A 9352-nucleotide genomic window follows, 5' to 3' on the forward strand; every position below is an offset into this window, starting at 1 on the left:
GTCGAATAGATGTCCCTGATGGATCTGAATCTTCTCCCACCACTGGCAGTGCATTCCACACACTCACCACTATCTATAAAGAAACTATCTCTGACATCTCCGCACAACTTCCCCCATTCATCTTAAAATTATGCCACTTTGTAGGGAAAAGTCTTTCATTATCCACTCTATCTATGCCTCTCATCAACTTACCCAAAGCTATCAAGTAAACTATCATCCTCTTTCATTGCAATGACCAAAGCCCCACCTCTGTCAACCTTTATTCATAAGACATGCCTTCCAGTCCAGACAACATTTTGATAAATCGCATCTGCACTTTTTCTAAAGCTTCCACATCCTATGTCTTATGAGGTGATCAGAACAGAACACAATATTCCAAGTATAGTCTCATCAGGGATCCATAGCGCTGCAGCATAACCTCGTGGCTCTTAAACTCAAACTCCCCATTAATGAAAGCCAACACGCTATGCACTGTCTTAATAACCCTATCACCTTAGATGTCAGCGATGAGGGATGTATGGACATGCACCCCACGATCCCTCTGTTTCTTCACATTGTCAAGAATCCTGTATTTAATCTGAAAAATGTGCATTCAAATTTGAAATTCCAAAATGAATAATTTCACATTTTCCGAGGTTGAACTCCACCTGCCATTTCTCAGCCCACCTCTGCATCCTGTCAATGTCCTCGAGCAACCTACAAAAGCCCTCCACACTATCCACAACTCCACCAACCCTCGTGTCATTGGCAAACTTCCTAACCCACCCTTCCACTTCCTCATCCAAGTCATTTGTAAAAATCACAAAAAGCAGAGGTCCCACAACTGATCCCTTCAGAACACCATTGGTCACCGTGCTCCAAGCTGAAAACTAACCATTTAATCTCACCCTGTCCTCTATGGGTCAACCAATTTATTATCTAACCAGGCAGGTTTCCCTATATCTCATGTCTCATTACTTTCTGAATGAGCCTACAATGGAGAACCTTATCACACACCTTGCTAAAATCCTTATACACCACATCCACTATTCTGTCCTCACCAATGTGTTTGCCACAACTTCAAATAATTCAATGAGGCTTGTGAGGCATAATCTGCCACTCACAAAGCCATGTTGACCATCTCTAATTAATCTATGCTTTTCCAAATAATCATAAATCCTGTCTCTCAGAATTCTCTCCAAGAATTTGCCCACAACTGATGTAAGACTGACTCATCGATGATTCCCAGGATCATCTCAATTGCCTTTCTTCAATAAGGGAATAACTTTTGCCAACCTTCAATCATCTGGTATGACTCGAGTGGACAGTGAGGATGCAAAGATCATTGCCAAAACACAGTAATCAATTGCCTCCCTTCCCATAACAACATAGGTTATATCCTTTCTGGCCCAGGGCACTTATCTATCCCCATGATTTTTAAATATTTTCAGCACATTCTCTGTCTGAACATCGACCTGTTCCTCCATATCAACCTGTTTCACGTTGTCCTAACAAGGAACAAGGTCCCACTCACTTGTGAATACTGAAGCAAAGTACTCAGTAAAGACCTCCCCTACCTGCTCAGACTCCTGGCACAAGTGTGCTTCACTATAAGGGGTATAAATGTGGAATTATGTCTCAGCACTGAATTAATGTAAAGATATTGCAGTGTACAATCACTCGACTACTTTGAATATTGAACGGTATTTTAACTGAGAAAACACAGTTAAATTGATTTGATTATGTTTCACTTCATGCTAACATTTATTGTATTTAGAACCACAATAAGAGTTTCCTTTTTACATATATGAAACTTACTTAAAATTCATCGCACGTTTATGTGAAGAAAATAGAATTAGCATCTGTTTGTTCCTTCCTTTATCAATGACTGTTCATTTTGAAATTGTGGAAGTTGTACGTTGTTGACAGGAAGGGAACTTGTCTTCGGCTGAATTTTCATTTTGAATGACTAATGCATTTTTAAAATTAAAGTACAATGATCATGCAGTTTTGTCAATTTGTCTTTCAACGAATTGTCATGAGATTCTCTTTATTTAAGACTATCATTCATTTATTCTATTGTTAGTGTAAAATATTGTTTAATTTCCAGTCCATTGCACACAGAAACTACCTAATTAATTCCCATTCAAATTACTAGAATAAACAGCTGATTAGTTTTCATTTTGAGTAACCATATTAAACATAATATTGTAGTCCTGCCGGCCTGAGTGGGAACATTACAAAAGGAGCCTGTGGAGCTGTGGCAGTGTCTCTATTACTAAACCCGAGGGAAGGTTTCAAATCACACCTTCACCACAAATATATCAAGATCTATCTGAATGTTGATGAGAGAGTACCTAAACACAGACTGAACTGCTTTTCAATCCAACATTAGATCTGCTTTTATCTATTATATCAATAATCACAAAATCTGATACTTATTTGTATCAGGTTACCAAGAAATATGTGTTGGAAAATTCGCTTTAGCCACTTTGCTTTTACAAAAGACTTACATCTGTCCCTGTTTTCTCTGACTGGAAGAAATCTGAAGAGGATTTCCACTTTTACGAAGAAAAGGGGAGGTGTTTCCCATATAAATTAATGCTTCTTCGACGAACGCCTTTTCAGTTTATGTAAGGTTTCATAATAACACTTTACTTTTGGACAGTGGGGAAACCTGTATCTAATTCTGTCGCTTATAAATTCCTGGAGACTATTTGAAAATGTTGCAGAATTAAAGATTACCATGTCTAAGTAATGAGATTGATCTTTTATTGCTGCAAAGGGGCAAGTCCAAAAAAATTGAAACACATTAAACATTATTCTGTCGTTGTATAAATTGAAAATAAAGTTGATATCTTCTTCAGTAAACTAACAAATGCTACCACGTATTACTTGTCATGTGAATTTTAATGTGTTCTGTATTTTGAAATTTGTATCAGATTTAAGAAGAAAAAGAGGAGCAATTAACATCAAACGTTCCGTGAATAGAAAGCACAGTCAATTAAATTGACAGAGGTAACTTTTAGTATTGTCTCTGAATATTTAGTCAAATATTTCTAATGGCAAGAGCGTTGTACCGGTAAAGCACAGCAGGTCAGGCAGCATTCAAGGAGAAGCAGAATCGATGTTTTGGGCATAAGCCCTTCATCAGGAATCTTTTCGATACTCCTGCTCTTTGAATGTGCCTGCACTTTTGCAACACCACAGCTTTCCTCACTTTCTCCAAATATGCTTAATGAACATGAACTGAAAATGTTAGCATCAGCAGCTGAACAATACCAAATAAACACATTTTTTGCAATATTTATAGTGAAAACTTGTTTGAGAGCATGCATCAGATCGAACAACATCTCTTGCCGTAAGAACACTTGGCCCTTCATAATAAAGAATAACCATGCTTTGAACAACCAGTATGGTGTATAACGACTGAACTGAAATACCAGAGGACAACGATTGCATTTATTGAAGGGAATAATAACCTGATCCTTACTGTGATAGTGGGGATTGATCTCAGAAACAGTAAAATTTTACTGTGATTATTCCACTGAACAGTAATTAGATGGTCATGAAGATCTTTGTGCAGCTTTATGTACAGTGTTTTGTTTTAACATTGATTTTAGTAACATTGAGATATTTTACATATTGACAATTGACAGCTAAAGGTAAGTTTTTAATGCAACAGTTAAAAAAAAGGTCAGTTTTGTTTCGCGAAACACAATTCTAAGTTTATACATTCCCTACTGTGTGGAAACAGGCCATTTGGCCCAACATGTCGACACTGACGTTCCAAAGAATAATCCACTCAGCACCATTCTGCTCTCAGATTACTGGACACTTACCCCTGACTAATGCATATAACCTACACATCCCTGAACAGAACATGCAGCTCAGCATGGTCAATTTACCTAACCTGCATATCTTTGGATTGTGGGAGAAAACCAGAAGGTGGCCCTGTGTATTGTTCCAAGACCATTATACCAAGTACCATCCCCAAAGGACTTAAGATGTATCTCTGAGCTGCGGTACTGTCTCTGATTATCGACATGCCACAATTTACTAAACTGCATGCATCAGCGTCTATTTCTTGTGGATTATCAGATGCAGGGACCGTTAATAATACATATGAAATTATATTTGACAAAATCCCAATACGAAGAGAGCTAGTATCATAACTCTAAGATCCCCAGCATTCTAAAAATTCTGCTGAAGTACAATAAAACTTAATACACAATCCTACAGAAATAATCCTGCGCTCGCGTCGCCACTGTATAATCAGTTACTCTAAGTCTCTTCAGCCTGAGTTTCAGCGGGTCTTCCGTTGATTCGGCTGTCCAGACTTCTTCCTCAACTGGAGATTTCACTGGCCCTTTGATCCGAGTGTAATGAGTCCAGCCTTTCCCCACCATCCTTATTGCCGTTTCGGTAGTCAAAGGATCCTGATATGGCCCTTCCCAGTCCGGCTGCAATTTAGTCTCTGTCCATGATTTTACTAAGACCCAATCTCCCGGCCGGATGGGATGAACGATGAATTCAAGGGGTGCAGTCTGTGCCAATAAACTCTGTTTCCTGAGGAAATTTCCAACCCTTTCATTATCTCCTGTAACACTTTAGAGGTAAAATGAGTTCCTTGTTCGAAATCTATATGGTTCACTAGCCCATATCGGGGAATTATGTGCTCCAATATTGTTTTACACACCACACTCGCAGTGGCAGTAGCATCAAACCAACCAGATAGATGATCTACTATGACCAGTATATATTTTAGTCTTCCTGCTCTGGGTAGTTCAGTATAATCTTCTTGTATACTCTGGAAGAGTCTCAATCCCGGGTCTCTTCCTCCCGAGGTCTGTTTTCTCACGACTTTATTTTTTACCTTTCTGCATATGATACATCCCTCACATATGTGTTTAGCAATTGTATATATTCCTTTACATCCATATTCCCTAAGAACTAAAGGATACGTTGCTTGTACTGCCCAATGGCTGACTTGACGTAGGACAGCCATAATTTCTCGCATCATCATTTTGTTTAACATTTCCCTTCCATCAGGTAACATCCAATGCCCATCTGCTATTTTTTTTCAGCCCCAAAATCTGTCAATTCTTTTTCAATTCTTTCAGTAAATATAAGAGCTTCCGGGGATCAGGAACAGGAGATATTAGGGAATGAATTAGCACTACTTGTGTGTCCAGGCCTGCTTCCTGAGCCACTTTATCGCCTAATCTTTTCCCCCTAACTTCTGGTTCATTTCCTTTCTGATGACCATTTACATGCACTACCGCTATTTCTCAGGGAAGGAATAGGGATTCCAAGACCCGTTTAATCAACTCCTCGTATGCAAATTCCTTCCCCCGGATATTGATCAGTCTTCTTTCCTGCCGGATCTTTCCGAAAGTGCCAACACCAAATACATATTTAGAGTCACTGTATGCTGCTCCCTCTTTATTTTCTAACGCCCTAAGGACACTTTCCAATGCATAGAGTTCGCAGGTCTGAGCTGACCACCCATTTGGCAACCTTCCTGCCTCTACCACACCACCTTCCATCCCGTCTACAAGTACATACCCATTATGTATTTTCTCTTCAGTCACCCGGGATGATCTGCCTATAAACAGTCAGGCTCCTGCATGAAGCGGAACATTTCTCAGGTCCATGAAGACCTTAGTTTGGTATTCTATAATGTCAAGGCAGTCGTGCCCTGGATTCTAAGGATATTCTCCTTCCCCTTTCCAAAGAAAGGCAGCTGGATTTAAACAATTATGCGTGACCAACACTAGATCATCCTTTCCTACTAATATTGCCTCATATTTCAGAACACGCGAATCTGTCAACCATCACCCAGCTTTTTGGTTTAGGATCGTTCTCACTTGGTGTGGAGTGCTTACTAGTGTAAGCACCCAAGTGTAAGCTTCCTGCTTTCCTCCACCAACAGTGCAGTGGCAGCCACGGCCTGCACACACTCAGGCCTGCCCTGGGATACTGGATCCAATAGCTTTGAAAGATATGCTACTGGCTGTTTCATTACTCCCCACCTCTGGGTTAATACTCCCAAAGCCGCGCTTTTCATATATGGTAGCAAAGAGATGGAAAGGTTTATCTAGAGAAGGTAAGGCTGACCCAGGGGCATGGATCAGATCTCTTTTAAATTCTTAAATAGTTCTTTTTCCTCTTCTTCCCAACTCAGACTCAGCGTGTTATAAATAGCTCCATAATACTCCACCTTTGTTATTATCTTTATCTTTAATCAGTTAGACTGGAAACGTCAGCTCGTCTCTCTCCTTGCAGATGGTGTCAGACCTGATGAAATTTTCCAGCATTTTATCTTTTGGTTTCAGATTCCAGCATCCGCAGTAATTTGCTTTTAATAATGGCTCTATGATATTGCTGGTGACATGATAACTCCAGTGTCGATGCATGAGAGGTGAGCAAACCAACGAATTGCCTCTGGAAGTCATGTGACGAGTATTAACAGAGATCCAGGAAAATAGCATGAACGAATCTTTGATTTGAATTGAAGCCTGAACTCCGGTTCTCCTCCAAATACTGCACATATTTCATGTTTTGCATTTGTTGGTGAAAACAACTGAGACTGGTTGATTTGCTGCAGACAACATCCACCAGACATCACGGGTACGGCGATCAAGTCGTGCGTCTAACCCTGTCAAATGTTTTATTGTGCAGATGTGAGCCTCTGGGTTTGTGGAGCACGTTGTTTGGAAACACAGCAACCACACAAGCGCTGAATGTGGTCAGTGTGGGGATCGAACCCACGACCTTGGCGATATTAGCACCACGCTCTAACCAGCTGAACTAACCGACCAACGCGGGCGGCCCCGCGAAAGCAAATGCCTATATTGCCGGTGCTCACAACCACGGCTGCTCTGAATTTTCTGCTACTCATCGATCGCACGATAGTCTGAAGTATTTCCTTTCGTTGCAAAGCTTTTTAACAAAAAAAAATTACTTTTCCGAACGCGCATATCCGAGTTAAACATTTGCTCTGATATCTAAAATTAAGCACAAAGTCCGGACGCATGCAATTTCAATCGCAACGCCACCAGCTCAGCTGCAGCTTCTCACGTTGACAAATTTCGTCTGGAGAACCGTACCTTCAACGATCACTCACTGTTCTTCTGGATACTCACAGACCTTTGCAGTCAGGGTTACGTGCTGCTGATTAACTGCTGCGAACCTTTTGCCAAATGCATTTGAATTGTAATCTATCAGTGGGGTTCTTTCTACTCCCGAACGACGCAGTTGCTTTGGTGTCAGCAACAGCACGTTTTGCTCAATGACTCATGTTGCTTATGAAATCTTCGTTTGACAGCATATTTAGCAAGTTGTCAGGCCTTCCTGCAGAGTTTCTCAGCGACAGGTCAGCTGCTAAAATGATTGCTTCAGACAGCATGCTACATCATCCTACATTTGAAAATGGAAAAGGTGCAAATGTTTCCAGGCTGAACACTCACTCACTATTTCGCCTGGCGCGTCAGAGGCTAGGAGCTGATCTTACGGAGGTATTTCAATCATGAGGGGAATGAATCGGGTAAATAGACAAGTTCATTTCGCTCAGGTGGGGCAGTTCAGAACTAGAGGGTATAAATCTGGTGTGGGAGGGTGAGAATTCGAAAGGCAGTGAGGGGCAACGGCTGCACGCAGAGGGTGGTGCGTTACTGGAATAAGTTACCAGACGAGCTGGTGATGGATGGTATAATTCCAATACTGTTAAGGAATCTGGGCGTGTACTTGAATAGGAAAGGGTTAGAGAGAAATGGGTCAAGTGCATGCAATCGCGGCTGGATCAGTTGAGGATATCTGTTCGGAATGGACGAGTGCGACCGAAGACTGTGTTTTCAGTGCTGTCCATATCTAATGGCTCTATGGTAGTGCAGGTGAAATGATAAAAAAGATAAATTTTAAAAAAAGAAGTAAAATTGTCTGAAGTTGTTGAATTCAAACAACTTCAGGTAATTTTATTTCAATTATTTTATTTAACTTTTTTAGTTGTGTTTTTTTTTCACTGTTCTGTACCTCTTATTTCTTGACTGTCTCTCTTTCTCTCGCTCCCCACTCTCTCAATACCTTTTTCCTCTCCTCTTCCCGCTTTGCTACCCTTCTCCCCTGTGTTCGATTTTGTCTCTGCTTCACCCATCCCTCACATATTTTGTCACATAGCGCTGGCTTCAGCCTGGGTCATTCACGCCTCCTAATCTCCCTTTAATCTCTGCATGCACTGTCATTATCACCTTTGCATCTGGAGCCTTGACTCACCTTATCTCAGCGTGGTATAAATAGCTCCATAATACTCCCCCTTTGTTTTTATCTTTATCTTTAATCAGTTAGACTGGAAACGTCAGCTCTTTTCTCTCCTTGCAGATGGTGCCAGACCTGCTGAGATTTTCCAGCATTTTCTCTTTTGGTTTCAGATTCCAGCATCCGCAGTAATTTGCTTTTATTAATGGCTCTATGATATTGCTGGTGATATGATAACTCCAGTGTCGATGCATGAGAGGTGAGCAAGCGAACGAATTGCGTCTGGAAGTCGTGTGACGAGTATTAACAGAGATCCAGGAAAATAACACGAACGAATCTTTGATTGAATTGAAGCGTGAACTCTGGTTCTCCTCCGAGACGGTGCCAGGTCTGCCTAATACTGCACATATTTCATGTTTTGCATTTGTTGGTGAAAACAACTGAGACTGGTTGTTTTGCTGCAGTCATCACGGTTACGGCGATCAAGTCGTGCGTCTAACCCTGTCAAATGTTTGATTGCGCAGATGGCGCTTCCGGCTTTGTGGAGCACGTTGTTTGGAAACACAGCAACCACACAAGCCCTGCATGTGGTCAGTGTGGGGACCGGACCCACGACCTTGGCTTTATTAGCACCACGCTCTAACCAGCTGAGCTATCCGACCAACGCGGGCGGCCCCGCGAAAGCAAATGCCTATATAGCCGGTGCTCACAACCACGGCTGCTCTGCATTTTCTGCTTCTCATCGATCGCACGATAGTCTGAAGTATTTCCTTTTGTTGCAAAGCTTTTCAACAAAAAAAAACATTTACTTTTCCGAACGCGCATACTCGAATGTGACCATTTGCTCTGATATCTAAAATTAAGCACAAAGTCCGGACGCATGCAATTTCAATCGCAACGCCACCAGCTCAGCTGCAGCTTCTCACGTTGACAAATTTCGTCTGGAGAACCGTACCTTCAACGATCGCACACTGTTCTTCTGGATACTCACAGACCTTTGCAGTCAGGGTTACGTGCTGCTGATTAACTGCTGCGAACCTTTTGCCAAATGCATTTGAATTGTAATCTATCAGTGGGGTTCTTTCTGCTCCCGAACGACGCAGTTGCTTTGGTGTCA

The 9352-nt window shown here is 41.4% G+C and overlaps 1 non-coding gene across 1 annotated transcript; it reads right to left on the minus strand.

The window, feature by feature from the left end:
• Positions 1–6728: 6728 nt before the first annotated feature.
• Positions 6729–6802, minus strand: trnai-aau (transfer RNA isoleucine (anticodon AAU)). Its single transcript has one exon. It is a non-coding gene; the product is annotated as a tRNA-Ile (tRNA).
• Positions 6803–9352: the final 2550 nt, after the last annotated feature.

The sequence above is a fragment of the Chiloscyllium punctatum genome, chromosome 13 (assembly GCF_047496795.1).
Source record: "Chiloscyllium punctatum isolate Juve2018m chromosome 13, sChiPun1.3, whole genome shotgun sequence".
Lineage (NCBI taxonomy): Eukaryota > Metazoa > Chordata > Chondrichthyes > Orectolobiformes > Hemiscylliidae > Chiloscyllium > Chiloscyllium punctatum.